The sequence below is a fragment of the Lactuca saligna genome, chromosome 1, assembly GCF_052625555.1.
Source record: "Lactuca saligna cultivar CGN05327 chromosome 1, ASM5262555v1, whole genome shotgun sequence".
Taxonomy (NCBI): domain Eukaryota; kingdom Viridiplantae; phylum Streptophyta; class Magnoliopsida; order Asterales; family Asteraceae; genus Lactuca; species Lactuca saligna.
The window spans coordinates 49,337,968-49,356,763 of record NC_136417.1 but is presented as its reverse complement, the minus strand read 5'-3'; the positions used below and the strand labels follow the sequence as shown (position 1 = coordinate 49,356,763).

Genomic DNA, 18,796 nt, shown 5'->3' with positions numbered 1-18,796 from the left:
TTGATACATGCATGATGTGATAATCACATTTGGATGGAAATATATAGTCTATAGTAAAAAAGGAAGTTAAACATAAATAGCGAAACCTGATCATTGTAATGGACAAATGTCATATGTCCCAATGATTGAGGAATTTTGAGCTTATGTTTAATAATGGAGTTAGGATAAATCTAGTCGCTTGCTATTACTCTTTGACGATGTGTAAAAACAAAGTTTCATCCTATGCATTGTATAAACATGAATTTCAATTTTCATTTGCATATGGAAAGGTGATAATCCTAGTTTATAAAGATGATGGTTTTATGTATAAAACATCTTCTTGCAGTTGGCATTCATGAAATTGTATTTTGTGTATCTAATAATAGCAGTGAAGACTTGAGCACTGATTCTTCTAATAGTTTAGATATGATTGTGCTTGTGACATCATCGCCTTGGCTACATAAGTAAGCATCACAACACCAAGCTCTAATTGGACCGAACTTTGAATCATTCTACCCTAAGTTGGATTATGAATGTGAGTCTTGTATGTTGGCAAGATGACTTGGTCACCATTCACATGAACATGTAGTGGTGATAAAGGATTGTTGGATCTTGTACACACTAATGTGCGTGGACCCATCGGATCCAACGCAAGGGATGACATATACTACTACATCATATTTATTGATAGGTTCAATAAATGTGGTTATGTTTATATGATTAAGCATAATTCTGACACTTTGAAAAGTTTCAAAGAGTATCAGAACAAAGTAGGGAATCAAGATTAGACATGAAGATAAAGGTTCTTCAATCTGAAAGCAAAGGAGAATGCCTTAGTATCTAGCTCTACAATTATCTTAGAGGTTGTGGAATGGCTTCCATAATTGACTTCTTCAAGGACATCATAATGTAATGTTGTTACTAAAAGGAGAATGGAACATTATGTAATTCGATCTATGATGAGTCGTACTTCTCTACCATTCACAAATTTTTGGGAATATACACTTGAACTAGTATATCATTCTTAAACCTTGTATCCAACTAAGTAGGTTTTGATGACACCTCATGAAATGTAAAGTTGGAAAGTTTACTCACATTCAGATCTGGTGTTGTGAGGACTTTCATTAGACGAGAAACCTATGAACAACTTCAGTCGAGATTTATGAAGTGTTACATTGTCAGGTATTCACTGAAGACTTTTAATATTTGTACTTATAGCTCAAAAGGAATGTTCCTTGAGAGAAAGAACATATAAATGTCAAGAAGTTAGTAGGAGTCATATTAAGCTTGAAAAAAATTCAAGATATGATTGACAATGAACCTATAGTTAGCACTAGCTCTTAACCTAAGGTTAATAAACCAGTTGAGTCAAATGACATTGCCTTACGTCTTCACAAAATATAGTAGAGTTAGAGCACTTACCAAGTTTTATGAGTCTCGTCTAACTGTGGAAGGAGGTTCATTGATTAGTGATAAAACATTAATCAATTTGGATAAGTCTAATATTTGCTAGGAAGCAATGATGGGCGTTATGGCCATCATTATATGAGTCTAAGTATAGCAAAATTTTGCCCATGAAGGATAAATAATTTTGAAATTGGTTGATCCTAAACCTACTCTTATAACAATGGGTTGCGATTAGTTCTTCAATGTGAAGACCAACACGGATATGAATGTACATACATTCAAAGCTAGTATGGTAGAAATGGTTTTCTTTTAGAACTCAAGAAATTGATTATAAGGAAACATTCTAACCAGTAGCTAAGAAAGGTCTATTTGGTTATTTGTTACCATTGTTTCCTTATTTGATATATATGGTAAAGTTGATGTTTAAATGACTTTCTTCAATAGGAAACCTTTGAAGTATATATGACATATTTGAAATGATTTAAACATAAAAAGTATCCAAATAAGGTGTGTATGCTTGAGAAATTTATTTATAGATTTAGACAAGCATCACATAGCAGGAATCTATTTTTCCATGACAAAGTCAAAGAGTGTTGTCTTTATAGAAGTTAAGATGAGTATTGAGTACATGTCAAAGCTTGTGGGAGTGTTGTTATCATCCCAACATTACATGTAGATGAAAATACCCCTCATAGGAAACATTGTCCTAAGTTTCAAGGTGCAAAAGTTCAGGAATTGTTTCGCTATGATGAACAAGGAGAAATGACAATGATACTTAGTATTTGGATCTAAAAGTATAGATTGAAATAATTAATAGGATTTAGTCAAAGCACAACATGTTCAAAGGTTTTAATATTGAAAATTATATGCTTCATAGTAAGGAGTTGAATGAATCTCAAATTTCCTTTATACTCGTCATGAAAATGACAGGATGAGTCGAGTCCCATATGCATTAGATATAGTATCGATCATAAATGCTACGAATTGTGCTTATTATAATGTCTTAGATGGTTTAAGCATCGTGAGATTGTATCAGAAATTTGTTTGACTGAATTGCTAGACAAATGTCAAGAATATTCTAAAGTATTAAAAGATACCAAGGAATGGTTGCTTGTAGACAGTAGAGAACATGACTAAGAAGAGTTATGGTAACATGAATTTTAGAGATGACCTTAAGTCATAGTCTAAATGGATATTCATTTTGAGATGTAGCATGAAAGGTTTCATATAGGAGATGGTGGTAAATTTGACAATGTGGGTAAGACCATATTAGTGCAAGTAAAGTATCCAAGGAGTGTACCTACACTAGAAAACTTCATTATTGACCTTGGATTTGTTTTGAGTTACAAATTGCCATTAGAAACATTATGTGAAAGTGAAGTCATGTTGACTAAGGATTCTTGAAAATCACAAAAGGTCAATGCATAGAAGGAGGAGATGCCACTACATCCAAGATAAAGATGAGGATGGATTTCTGATTGTGAGGTGAATATCTTTATGATGATTCATTCACAATAGTAATGACCAAATGAAAACATGATACGCATGTTAAGAGCATTGGCATGGGAAATATTGATAAGTTTAGTCATTAAGTCGATTACCTTGAAACATTTATATAATAGATAAATCTGTAATTGTTATGGTGATTAGATAATATGGAATTATTTATATTCAAATAGTGTGCAGCCATAGAATAATTAGTTTATTATTATGTTTCATTTTACGTGTTACTTCCTAAATATTAATATATTCATAATGCCACAATTGGTCATACTTTTGGGAGTAATTGCTGATTAAAGAATTTCATGAATTGATTGTAGATTATCCATATGGATTGGACATTGCATAAGGATTGCTACAATATCCACGAGTACTTTGAAAATAGAGATTTAATTTAAGTATTGGTTAAACCCGCGCTTAGAGATTACTTCATGGATTCAATCACGAGTAATTATAAGACGATAATATCTTTTATTCTTCATATATATATATATATATATATATATATATATATATATATATATATACATACATACATATATATAAGTCATATTTTGCAAATTTGTTTTGTATCGGTTTACTCCAACGCATCTTGTATCTGGGTGTTGTAAAGTGTAAGTCCATGCTTGATTTGGTGAGTTAAATTGATGATTATATAGTCGAAGTTTATTCGTTTCTTTTGCCTTAACATGAAAATGATATCTTTTGGCCCCTTGATGAATTGTTGCCGACATTTGAAGTTCTTGGCCAATCCCGGACTAAATTGATGTGTTCAATTAGTAGTCCGAATTTTGTCATCATAAATCGGGAACATCGAGAAATAGAATCTTCGACTATGAGATTGATTCAAATCCATGTCTTGTATCCATACGGTATCTTGTAGAACGAATGGATACTTGATCACTTATCTAAGGACCAACGTCTAATTAAAGTTTGGTAGTGTCTTTGGAAAACACTCTTTACTGGTTAATTGGAGTGATACTTGCAGTTGTAGTTAGCGACTTATCTAAGTGGGAGACTGGTGGATTAAGTGTCTAAGGTCCTAACTAAATTGCTATAATGTTGATGAATAAAAGTAAGGTCCTTTTTGGGTTTCCCTCAAAACCAAGAAATGACTTGGATTGATCAAAGGACAGAGAGACAAAAGTTTTTGTTAATCTATTATGTAATTAATATATTAATTAGAAATCATTAATTAATGATTAGTTAATTTATTATATGAATAATAAATTAATTAGAAATGTGTAATAATTGATTAATTATTAATCAAAATTAATTTGGAATTAACATGGGATTAATTGAAATTAGTTAAAGGACCAAGGGGTGAGTTGTAATTGATCATAATTGAGCAAGGAAAGACAATTCTAGATTGTTCTATAAGTTGGGTAGTTTTATGGAGCCTTTTAGGATTTCCAGTAGCCTCCTAATGGTAAATAAGGAAATGATTTAAATTGGAATTAAATCTATTATTAATCCTTTAGATTTTGCTTTGTCCCTACCTAAGTAACCTTGGACTATAAACAGAACCCCTGTGCATCTAAATTTCATGGCTCTCTCATGCCCTAAAGGGGAGAATGAAATTCTTGTTAGGTTTTAAGCACTATAACACTCTTATGGTGGACATGCAACCCTAGATGCTTTTGATCTATGTTTTCTCTAATTATACATGCATTTTCAATTTTCCAAAGCATACATCCTAAGTAGCATACAATAGAGGATATACAACATAAAAACTCATAGTTTGATGAATACCTATTATGTAGTTTGAAGTTCTTGGCCTTTAAAAGCTTTAGCACCTCAAGTGTGATGCCTCTAATATGTCACAAACACCAAATGCAAGAGGAGACTTGATAGAATAGGCTAGTTAGCTCAAAATCGATTATTACTCTCTTAAAATGAATTGGCAACCGATTTTGGCTCTAGGGGATTGCTTTTATAGTGTTACAAAGGCTAGGGTTTCATCCATGCAAACCCTAATGCACCATGACCCTTCATATTACTTAGGCTCCATGGGTTAAACTTCCATGGACTATCCATGGACTATGATATTGGTTTAGCCCATTCTAATTAACCATGGATCATTGGCCCATACTATAAGAATCATTGATTTACTTAATTAGTCCCCGTATATTTAATTAGTCTATTTTGATCACTAAATTAATTCCAAATTAATTCTTGATCAGTACTAATTAATAATATGATTTCTCAATTAATATATTATACTTATAATATATTAATAAATCACAAATAACCTTATTCTTAAAATTCCATCCTATCAAATTCCACTTGTGAAGGAAACCCAAAAGGACCATGCTACTATCAGGTCAAGTACATCCCAGTTATAGTTATGGGATTAGACACCTAATCCAATAGTCTCCCACTTGGATAAGTCTAATAACTATAACTGCCAATGCATCTTCAAAATCTGATTAGCAATCGTAGCTTTCAAAAGTCGTTGTCGAACCATGACCTAGTAAGTGACGCGTCCTTTAGATAAGAGATCACATACTCCTCTATTCTTCAAGATATCATGCGGACAAATACATTGAACATAGTCATACTTATTGTCTTGCAGTTTGTTTCCCGATTTTTGATTTGTCTGACATAGAACATAACTGAACACATCAATTTAGTTCTGACCAGGATCGACACATAAGTCAAAACAAAATCATCGAGGGGCCCAAGATATCGATTTTAATCCTCTTGGGATAAAAGGAACATATAAACTTCGACATTATATGCTTGTACTAACTACTCATTAAATCATGCACAATGATACGTTTTATAACATCAAGTTACTGATGCATTTTCGTATCATCAATGCGCAACCAACTCGTAGTCAACAACTCATATATCTTGGTTTGAAGACTATATGATATTATCGTCTCACAATTACTCGTGATAAATTCCATGAAGTGATTCAAATGAGTGTGGGTTCAATCCAATACTTAAATCTTATTTCAGGAGCACTCATGAACGTTATAGCATACTTTTGCTATGTCTAACACCTTAGACAATCTACAAGCCATTCATGAAAGTCTAACCTCATAACCTACTTCCAAAGTATGATCGACTGTGGATATTTTGAATAATCTTATTATTCTGGAAGTCAAAACATGCAAAAGTGAAACAATAGTAAATAATTGACACAAGACAATAACTTTACTTATAAATAAAACTCCTTTTATTCAATCCTCAAATGTCAATTACAATTTAGCTATTACAAGTTTCAAAATATTTATCTAATCACTAAAACAATATCGACCGTTAGTCCGATGCCCCTTGCATGCTGCAAGTGCCTAACCCTACTCAGTCCCTTCGTCAGGGGATTTGTTGGGTTGTCCTCTGATGATACCCTCTTCACCACGAGGTGTCCTTCTGCATGATGTATTATGAAGTGGTACTTTCTGTCGATATGCCAAGATCTACCATGATATCACAGTTCCTTGGTTAAGGCAACCGCCCCTTCATTGTCGTATAAAATCTCTACAATATCCTTTATGTATGACACAACTCCAAGGTCTCCGATGAAGTTTTTCAACCATATCACCGCTTTCCATGCTTCGCTCGCTGCTATGTACTCTGATTCACACGTTGAATCGGCTATAGTCTCCTGCTTGGAACTTTCCATGTTACTGCTCCTCCATTTAGGGTAAACACCCACCCTGACTGAGAGCGCAAATTATCTTTGTCGGTCTGAAAATCGGCGTCACAATACCTTGTCGCTCTCAAATCACCAGTCCCACCGAGGGTAAGAACCCAATCCTTAGTCCTCCGCAGGTACTTAAGAATGTTCTTTACTGCAATCCAGTGAGCTTTACCAGGATTCCCTTGATATCTGCTGACCATGCTCAAAGCATAGGCCACATCAGGGCGAGTACAAGTCATATCATACATGATCGAGCCAACTGCGGAAGCATATGGTACTTGACTCATCTCTGCTGTCTCAGCCTATGTACTCGGACTTTGAGTCTTACTCAGTTTGGTATTGCTTTGGATAGGTAAGTTACCTTTCTTGGAGTTCTCCACGCTGAACCGCTTCAACACCTTGTCCAAGTAGGTACTTTGACTAAGTCCTATTAGTCTTTTACTCCTGTTTCTCAATATCCTTATCCCTAGGATATAGGCAACTTCTCTAAGGTTCTTCATATTGAAACACTTCCCAAGCAAGGACTTAATTTCCTACAAGGTTGGAATGTCATTTCCTATGAGCAGTATGTCATCTACATATAATACCAGAAAACTTACTATACTCCCACTGGCTTTGACATATAAACAAGACTCATCCTCACTTCTCCAAAATCCAAACTCTTTGACTTTCTCATCAAAATAAAGATTCCATCTTCGAGATGCTTGTTTCAATCCATAGATGGATTTCTAAAGCTTAAACACTCTATTATGGTACTTTTCATTGACAAAACCCTCTGGCTGACTCATGTAAACATCTTCAGCCTTGTTTCAATCCATAGATGGATTTCTAAAGCTTAAACACTCTATTAGGGTACTTTTCATTGACAAACCCTCTGGCTGACTCATGTAAACATCTTCAGCCAACTTTCCATTAAGGAAAGTAGTTTTGACATCCATTTTCCATATTTCATAGTCATGAAATGCAGGTATGGATAGCATAACCCTTATAGATTTAATCTTTGCTACTGGTGAGAAGGTCTCATCATAGTCAACTCCCTAAGTTTGAGTAAAGCCCTTCACAACTAGTCGCGCCTTATATGTGTGTAGTTTCCCAACCATGTCGGTCTTCTTATTGAAGATCCATTTGCACCCAACTTTCTTTCGACCCGATTCATTGTTAACCAAGTTCCAAACTTTATTGTCATACATGGAATGAATCTCGTTGTCCATCGCCTCTTTCCATTTAGCAGACTCGGGGCCTGCCATGGCTTCCTTGTAGTTGTTAGGTTTATCCAGATTTATCAATGTACCATCACTGATAAATGTATCACCTTCAGTTATTATATGAAAACTATATAACACAGGTGGAACACTAACTTTACTGGAACATCTCAGAGGTATAGACTAGTCTATCGGTTCAACAGGAGTTTCCTCCTCGGGTTGATCACCATTGTTTGAGGTTCCTTCATCACTTAACTCTTGAAGCTCAATTTGCCTCTCACTGTCCTCTTGGCATATGGGTTTTCTCTCTCGGAAAAATCCTCTCCTCGTAACGAAGACAACATTGTCATTCGGTCTATAGAAGAGATATCCAAAGGATTTTTGTGGGTAGCCGATGAAAATACATCGCTTACTACGAATTTCAAGCTTTTCGTGAGTCTTGCATCTCAGGAAATCCTCGTAACCCCAAACTTTGTTGTGATCCAACGAAGGAACCTTCCCTATCCACATCTCGTGAGGTGTTTTGGCAACCTTCTTAGTATGGACTAGATTAAGGATATGGGCGGCAGTCTCTAAGGTATACCTCCAGAATGAGATAGGTAATGAAGCTCGACTCATCATGGAACGAACCATATCCAACAAGGTTCGATTGCGCCTCTCAGCCACACCATTAAGCTATGGTGTCCTAGGTGGCGTCAACTATGAAACAATTTCACATTCCTTAAGATCACTTTAATGGTACCTTTCCATCAAATCTTGGTGCATTTCGAAGGGCCAAAAGTCCTCATAGGACTTTTGAAGCTCAGCAGTCATGGTAGCAATCATAATGCACGACACCTTTATCACGTCCCTCTCATGAATCATGTATTCCTTGATTTGTTCGGGAGTAGCAGTTTGTTCATCAATCTCATTCAACTATTTATCCAGGAAATATTCTTTGTCCTCATAGCTAAAGTTTGACCCATCGAAGATAGTTCTCCCAACCAAATTCATGAGGGAGAATGAGCTAAAAGGGTTGGATCCTGAAGCATTATTTGGGATAGACATCTGAGAAGAAAAGGAACAAAGTTTAGATTAGATGAGAATCCTTAATATAACACCCAAATGATATATTAAGGCTAGGACCCAACATAATACTTTACAATTTAGAAGAGGGATGCCGTAATCCAATTGCAAACTATGTGAAGGTGGGTAAATGACGATTTACCAATTTCCACCATGAAAACAAAATTGATTATTAAGTTTTAATTGGATTGGAATTCCTAGATTCTTTGAGATTCATTGAACTTTTCAATGGCATGTTTAAATCTTGATTATGCCATTCAAGTTTGTGACTGGGGTGCCGAGGATCACAAACAAGGTGTGAATAACCATGCAAATGTGCTTGATACTCTTAATGTTACAAATCACCTAATCAATGTGTCCGTTAACCACATGCACATACTACCACACAAGCAACTTAGTTCACATATAACAGTAATCAATAGATAAGACCCAACTCATCAACATGCACATACTACCATACAAGCAAGTATAATGAGAGGACTCACCTCGCAAGAGCAGCCAAACACCATAACTCTCGCCCAGCAAGGACGGACCCTACATGACACCTAACAGCAATAAAGAGTGCCCCTATCAGTCTACACTCCAAAAACCTTAGTTTGACCCAAATTCAACCCATGCCAAAAGTCAATAGTCAACAACCAACAATGTCAACCATCGAGCCTCACTTCGTGACCAGCCCTTGGTCATGTCGTGAGGGCACACTCGATCCGATTCCAACCCGACTCTCTCTAATTCATCCAACTCAGTCACGGACAACCCATGGACAAACCTCATGAAGAGAACATTCCTTTGTCATGTCATGAGTATAAAAGGCACAACAGATACGGGTTCTTTCAAGGTGATGTCGTGACACCCTTAGTGTTACGTCGTGACTATAGTTTGAATCAGTATTTCAATAATTTGAGTCCTTAATCCAATAAGTTATCAACTCCAACTTTCCAGAAGGCTTTATTCATGCTAAAACACCATAAAAATCATTGTTTTTTAAACATGCATGTCCAATGCATGTCTTAAACACAAGCTAGGTCAAGATAAAAAAAATAAGATCCTAATTTCAAGCATGGCGCCCAATAGATCATGAAAGATCATATCCATAGACCAAACTACTCTTGTAACAAAGTAGAATGATAAAGTTGCAAGCTTTATCACATCCCACAACATAATCTTCATTTAATGGACCAAAAAATAAGCTTAGAATCTAGATCTAGCAACTTATAAGCATAAAGGTGGAAACTTGAATCATACCCAAGGTCCATAAGATAGTTGGAAGCTAAGATCTTCTTAAGCAAGGCTCCAAAACTCCATCTTGAAAGAGCTTCTTTCCAAAATCCACCAAGAACCCCAAAAATGGATGAAAGAGGAGAAATGATGCTCAAAGTGGTGAAAGGGAGGCTAGGGTTTCTCCCAAGGGGTTCTAGATATAATGGAGGCTAAGAAAATACCCTTAAGCATGAACTCTTACCTTCAAATACCTTGAAAATCCTAAATTTTTCGTGGGTTTGGGTTGCATAGTTTTCTCCTTATGACAGCCTGTTTGTCACGTCGTAAGGGCTCTTAAGTCGTGACAACATTCCTATCATCTTATGATAATGGTTTTCCCCAAATTCCACTCCAACTTTAAACAGACATAACTTTTTCGTTTCAACTCCATTTTGGACGATTTTTATATGTAGGGAAATGTATTGACGAGCCCCACAACCCTATATAATTACTTTTGGCTTAGTACATTTCGATCTAAAACTATAATCCATGCAAGAAACCCAATATACAACTTTTCCCATTTTACCATTTTTCTTCGAAGTGCAATTCGATGGCTTTAATCACTTAATCCAATATTATCAACATCTGACAGGGTCTAAACTCTATTCCCTTGAAGCCTAAGACTTTTATTTGATCCATTTACAGTCTGCTATCCCGATAATAGAAACATCTGAAAAATAAGTGTTACAATTTATGAATTTTATGATCCAAAATCATTTAGGCGAGTCAACCCTACGGTCAAACATACTTTCTTGAATTTGACAATTTTAACCCTAAAACTCAAATTGTTATAATTTTAAGATTTAACATTTCTAATTATTATTTAAGCCATTATTATGATTAAAAGTTGGCATGGCTGTTACCAGTCAGTCAGTTATCTAATCAATTTTCAGAATGACTGCAACATTTATGAAGGATTGCACCGGTTCACATTTAGAATATACATGTTGTATCTATTATCTTTGTATTAGTAGTTGTCATAGTCTGGTATTATATAAAAGATTAATTATATCACTACTTGTTTAGATGTTCTTGAATTAAGCATTTAAGCATTTCCTTCTTCCCAACATATTGATATAGAATCAATGGCTTCAAGTTCTAATAACACATTGCAACCCCAGCACCTAAAACTTACTGGTTGAAATTATCATCAATAGAATATTTAGATGAAAGTTCTCTACGAATCACAAGACCTCTGGAAGATCATTGAGAATGGATAAGCTAAACTATCGGATACATCATCTCTACTTAACCCCACAACAATTAAGCTATCTAAATATCTAAAGGGAAACAAGAAAAAGACAGAAAAGTATTTTTCTTCAGCAGCGGACGAGATGATCTTTGAAAGGATTTCCACTTCATCTAATTCAAAACAAGCATGGGAGATGTTACAAATTAAAGACGTACAATGGTCAGGAAAGAAAAGGTAAAGATAGTTAGACTTCAAACTCTGAGATGTGAATTCGAAAATATGTGTATGAAAGAGTATGATACAATAGAATACAATTACAATCGCATAATTCTACTCGTCATTCAAATGAGAATTAATGGCAAGATACAAGAATCATAGAGAAAATTCTTCGTTGTCTTAATAATAATGTTTAAGATTAAAAATGGGGCCATTAATCTTGACTTAAACACATCTCAAATAAATATGAATTTAAATTGTTTTGTAAGACCATTGAAAATGCCAATGTGGATAGCCTAATTATGCTGATCAGTCGGTGAAATACGATGATTAGTTTAAAAGACACTTGGTTACTCGTTATCATAATTGTTAGTTTTTAATTTTAAAAATGTGTAAATAAAATTTAAGTGAGTATAATATCATTACAGATAAATATAAAGACAATATTACAATAAAAAGAATTATAATTAATGCATTTGTGATTTCTTGTATTAGCCCAAATTATATTCTATATATCGTTGCCAACGAAAGTTCTCAAATTTAAATACAGGTAATTAAGTAATTGTAGCATAAACAAATAAACAAATGTGTACTCATAAATAAGCAAATTAAAAATCAAATGAATTTTCATGAACTAATTAAAACCAAGAAAAAAAAACATAAATAAGCGAGAATGAAAAGATGAAATCAATAATGAATGACATAAACATTGTACTCGACAACGGCATCTCCATTGGTAGCATTCAGAAAATAAGTCCGAGCTTCGGTATACCCACGAGCAAATCGGAAAACACCACTTCCACCGACCACCGGAAGCTCTCTCACCGGCGACATAATAGGGTTCCGACCCAATATACTCAAAGTGCTTCCATTATACCTTTCTTCATCAAACACATAATTCTGAACCATCATAAAGCTCATGTCATTTAAATCCGCAGACGCATACATCCCTTGTGCTCTTCCCACCCTGGTAGAGTTTGGTTCTGGCCCCACCGTCAAGAGGTTGTCCATCATGATCACAGCCCCGAATCCGGTGGTGGAAGTGTTGGTGATAGAGGCTGCAGCCACCCTAATGGCGGTTGCATTTGGACCACCAACAACATCGTGGAAGAAGAAATGGAGGTGTGTTAGTTTTTGCTTCCCAAGCCGCAGCGCTGTTCTTGGCAAGCTGGTTGAGAAAGTTTGGGATTTTCCGGCGAGGAGGAGGGAGAAAAGGACGACTATGAAGGTAGTGGCGGCGGTGGAATTTGTTACGAAAAGATTGTTGGCCATGGCGTTGTGTTAGATTGAGAAATGGAAAATCGTGGATGAAGATGTTTTTCTTTTGCATTGTGCTTGGGTATTTATACTTGAACAGGAACGAGTAAAGTCCATGGAATATTTTCTAGTATTTTACTTTTACATATTTTCAAGCATGAACTTCTTTTATATATTTACAAGTGTAACAAATATTATTAGATAAATGTTTATATTAATTATGAAAAGAAATGCATGTATCGAGCTCTTTTATGAATTGACATATACACGCGTAGGCTGTAAGTTTTGACTCGTCTTAGATCTCTAAAAACTTATACAAACACATCAGTTTGGTTTTTACTTTTTACAGGTTACTAAATGTTTGGATAAAACTGAGATCTCATTAATTTGATTCATATAGAATTTAAAGACAAACCATATCTACACTGTATTACAATTTATAAATTCTATTCGATAAATATAATAAATCAATTACTTGCATCTATGTATCTAAATTTATAATAATAATAATATACAGTTGCGACAATTTGATGTTAACTAATTGCATGCATGGTTCATATTTGGATAAGGTCAATAAATTTGCATGGTCGTGAAGCCTTCAAGTCATCAAAACCATTGACCTTCTCCATGGTCAACGAGTGTAAGCTTTTGACATTTCTTAACTATGCATTCTTATCCGTGTTGTGGTGCCACATGCACATGGGGAACTTTTTTCCTTGAAAATCTTTATGGGTTGGTTTGTTTGTAAATGACCTCGAAGATGGATTGATCGTTGAAATATTACGAGTAGGTTTCCATTTAATTCGTTTACCGTTTAAAAAAAAAAAGAAAAAGAAAATTAGTTATAACCCGTGAGAATAATAATTACAAAATTAGTTATATTTTCATAATAGAAACTCATAATTATTAATTAATTAATTTAAATAAATTATTAATTAAGAGATATTTTATTTAGTTTTATAAAATTATAATCGTTGATTAAAATAAAAACATGATTAATTTTCAACATGTATTAAACATATTTAATTTGTGAATAAAAGAAAAAAAATAACGATATAATACAATGAAAAGATATATTGTTATGATCCATTTAGTTTGAAATGAAAATAGAAAATGAAAAAATAAATTTGTATACCGAAAAGCCAAAAAAAAAAGAATTTGTTGATACTATTCAAGGGTTTAGAAAATATATATTGTCAATTTGTAATGGTCCATTTAGTCTGAAAATATAGGATAAATTCATATTACTTAGTTTTTCGAAAACAAAAAATGCATATATATAGATGAAATTTTGTTAAAATACAAATACACATGAAGACATAAGCAGAAAATGTATAGACAATACTTTATTATTAAAATTGATTAATAAGAAAATGGAAAAAGAAAACAGAAAATGAAACAGATGATATTATACAAAACAATGAAATAGGTGATATCATTCAACAAATGAAAACAGAAAACAAAAAATAAATTTGTATGTTGAAAAGCAAAAAAGATATTTTTGATATTGTTGAAGGCTTTATAAAATATATACTCTCATGTAAATTTAGTTTGACACTGTAGTATAAATTCATTTTACTTTTATATGGAGTTTTTCGGAAATAACAATGTAGTTGGTTGGAGGTCATATTATATAGAAAACAGAAACAATTAATATATACATAAAAGGAAAACAAAATTTGAAATTGTTTTTATATAGGAAACAAAAACAATTATTATTGATGAGTTTGAACGGTTATGAAACATGAAAAGCCATGGATTTGTAGTAGATTCTAGTATGAATTACTGGAGGAGAAAAAAATGCAAAGAAAGAAAAAATCAAAGGTATCAAAATCATTTTGGATGTTGTAATTTATATAACATTGGTTAGATGAATTCATTCAATTTTTTATTTCAATTTAATATTTTCCATATATTCCATATATATATATATATATATATATATATATATATATATATATATATATATATATATATATATATATATATATATATATATATTAAATGGGTGTGATGCATGCAATCAACAAAGCTCAAATAAGTGATGCTCATAATACTCATACATGTTATGTTATTTGTTTTGCATGCTAGTAGATAACATAGGGATATGATCAGGGTTGCATGCTAGAAGATAACATAAGGATATGATCAGGTTGCATGCTAGAAGGCCTCTTATGAGAGATGCTAGAATTTATTGGTAGTGATTGGAAACTGAGATGGGAGGAGGTGGAATTATAAGTGTCCGAGTTCAACCAACAAATTCTTTATCTGTTTCACCTCCTACCTCCTAGCACCATTCTTCATCTTTGAAGATGTGTTCACCCATGAATCAAATAAGTACTCGTTCATGATTAAATTGAAGGCATATCCAAACATGATGAATTTGATTGACCTTAGAAATTGTAAGTGGTTCCTGATGAAATAAAATGGAGGAGATTGTCTAGTCTTCTTCTCGATCATGACATCATCAGAATACCCAAATGAGAGTGTTAGATTAAATGCCTAACAAACCCAACCGAAAGCATCACTATGTATCAAAATTACGTTTCTAGTTTCGTTTTGGGTTAGGGTGGTTGGTTTCCAACGAATGGATGAAGGATTTTTGGGTTTGCGGGAGATATAGATGAAAGGAGGTGAACAGGGGGCTGATTGATGCTTTCCTGATATATATATATATATATATATATATATATATATATATATATATATATATATATATATATATATATATATATATATATATATATATATATCCTTACTTAATAAAAACCTCTCTTATACGCCACATGTCCATCTTTTAGACCTACCTTCTGCCACGTGTACATCTTTACAACTATTCTCTCTGTTTTCTCCCGCCCAACTCATCATTCATCATAAAATCTTTAATCAAATCTGTATCCCTATAATTCAGCTGCCGATTTTTGTGCAATTTCCGTTTTCATCATCTCTATTCCTAAACATCATCGATTAATTTTTAAATACAGGATTCCATATCAATTCATCTTTTAGACCTTCCTTCCTGTTGATGTCGTCGATCCTTAAATATTGCCAATCCCTTATCTTTCTTCGTTATTTCCATTTTTTTTCAACCCTAATATTCTTTTTCCTCTCTATTAATGGATGCGATGCAAGGAACCCCATGTATCATCGTGCTCTGAATGGTTTCCATTATAGGTTTTCCTTGATTTGTTGTTGATTTGTCTAATACACGTGAATGGTGTTGTTGTAGCTTCTAAGAAGGACGATTGGAGTGACAGTATATGTAATCTAAGATTGGTGATCTGGTTATTTCAAGGTTTGTAGTTAGTCTTCTTGATATAAACTATTTATTCTTCCGAGTTTTAATTCAAAATTTGAAGCTTTGGGTTTAATGTTTAGATTGAAAAAACTGAATGATATTAGGAATAAGGAAAAATACCCAATGATATGTTGTTAAAATATGACAAGTTTGATTATGCACACTAAGTGCTCGATGAAATGCAGGAACAAGATTGTTCATATATATATATATATATATATATATATATATATATATATATATATATATATATATATATATATATATATATATATATATATATATATATATATATATATATATATATATATATATATATATATGAACAATCTTTTTTATAGCATTCTATTTTCTTGTGTGTTAGAGTTGAATTTTCAATTATTGTATGTTATCTTGACACTATTATTTGTTGTTTAGGTCCCTCATTTGTATTTCATTATTGATGCTAATGGAAATGCGATTCTTGCTCATTCAATAATCCAACAATTGCAAAGAGGTAAGTTTAGGTTGCTACAATGAACTTCTTTGTGTTATAATTTGCTCTGTGTGAAATATATGTCCATTTATTATCATAATTTAATGAATATTTTGACTATTTGTAAGTGTTTTACCAACAATTAGTCTGTCTATCTCTAGAGTCAAGTTGAACCCCTCATGAAGATGTTGCACCTGATTTTGTCTCTGTCTTTGAATTCTAGACTAAAATTTGGTACCAGTTACGTAAAAAAGTGTCAATTGCAAAAGAAAGAACTTGATGAAGAAGTACAATGTTTAAAGTTTAAACATTAGGAAGGCAAGCACCAGCTCCATCGTCAACAAGAATAACTCATTGTATCCATTATGAGTATATGTACTTGGTATGATATTTAAACCTAATATAAACCTAATATATAAAAAAATCATGTATTTGTTCTTTTTGCATATATATTGCATTCAATGCAGGTCCATTTTGGCATAATGATTTTAACATTAGTTTTTGCGTTTTAAATGTGTGGTGGCTAAAGAAAGTGGTTTAATCTGCCAATTTATAGGATTGAAAGTTGTTGTATATATGCATTGCCAGTTTATGTATATGGTTGTAATGTATACCTTATTTTTTAGTTAATGTACTTCACAGTTTGTCATGTTTTAGGGTCCTTAATGCTTATGTGTAGAAGCTTTATTGGTGGCATCAAAAGAGTAGAGATGTTCCACTATTACATGTTAAAGTTCCCATGAATTTTTGTATATACGATCCACCGGTATGTTTCATGGGCATCTTATGTTTAATATTTTTGGTTAATAAAGTTAAAACAGTTTCAATTGTATATCCCACTTACAATTTTTTAAATTTGTATGTTTAATGTTTTTTATTGAAAATGTATATTAGATTAATTATTAAAATTTATATGTTTAATGTTTTTTATTGAAAATGTATATTGGATTGACAGAGATGATTTGCTAGAATTATTTGAATTTAATAAATTATAAGTTACCAACATAAATCTATTATTATATACAAAGAAGTGTTCGTAAATTTATTATTACCTGTTTTGTTTTTCTTATTATATAAATTATTTTAATATGTCAACCGTGTATAACACGGGTTATAACCTAGTATATATATATATATATATATATATATATATATATATATATATATATATATATATATATATATATCATGGTTTGCAAAAATCGGGATTAATCGCTTGGCGTTCTCCAACCGTCGAAGATTAGGTCATTAATTGGAAATTTAGGATTAATCAGGTTTGGCGGGATTAATCGGTCAACAAAAGTCAACAAAAGTCGAAAAAAGTCAAAAAAGGTCAAAAAAAAAAATTTAAAAATTTTCATAAAACCAACTTTCTTTTTTTACTTCAAAATTTTCAAAATTTCAAATATTATACAAAAATGCTCATATTTTCGTATTTCCAAATTTCCAAATTACAAATTTTCTTATTTTCTAATTTTGAAGTACTTGTTTTTCTTAAGATATATTAATATTTAATTAATTTTAATATTTTATTAATAATCTATGGTGTCCGATTAATCCTCGATTAATCCCTTAACACCAGTCGACCGTCGAGCTACCGTTAAACGATTTTTACAACCTTGATATATATGTATATATATATATATATATATATATATATATATATATATATATATATATATATATATATATATAGAGAGAGAGAGAGAGAGAGAGAGGTGCCTAAGGCAGGGTTTTATTTATTTGTTTGTTTATTAACATAGATTTAAATAAAGAAAATCAAAAATAAATTAAAAATGTATATAAGCCTTTTTTTTATGTGGGTGGATGACTATTTGTTAAAAGTTTTGAAAACGTAGGACAATCTATGAGATTTTTTAAACTTCAAAACTTTATCCTAGATTCCAAAAAAACACATGGACCATTTATTAGGTTTTATCATTTAAAATTTATAGTTTCTATCTTCATAAAGTTATAATTTTGTAACAAGAAGAAGTCCTTAATTTATTACTCGCGTTCCATATTCCCAATTGACGTATTCAGGATGAGATGTGGATGCATTGATATAATCTATGTTCCATATTCCCAATTGACATTCAGAATGGGACGTTGATGCGTTCATATAATATCTATAGGGATCTATAAGAATGGTGTAAATGATTTAATGCACGGATTGACTATAAAATGAATTAGGACTACAATCCCATGGTGCCTTTGACATTGTTTTTATTTCCAACTAATTTCACAAGGATATTTAGATCTATTTATGAAACTTACGAGGAATACACCAGAACAA

At 32.5% G+C, this 18,796-nt stretch overlaps 1 long non-coding RNA gene and 1 pseudogene across 1 annotated transcript in view; both read right to left on the bottom strand.

Moving 5' to 3' along the window:
* The window catches only part of LOC145035852 (uncharacterized), a 285,983-nt gene extending 275,285 nt beyond the window's left edge, over positions 1-10,698 (bottom strand). Inside the window, exon 1 of the long non-coding RNA XR_013678385.1 lies at positions 10,687-10,698. This is a non-coding gene — a long non-coding RNA (uncharacterized LOC145035852). The remainder of the gene's footprint in view (positions 1-10,686) is intronic.
* Positions 10,699-12,070: 1,372 nt separating this feature from the next.
* On the bottom strand, positions 12,071-12,801 carry LOC144998066 (dirigent protein 22 pseudogene; annotated as a pseudogene).
* Between the last annotated feature and the right edge of the window lie 5,995 nt (positions 12,802-18,796).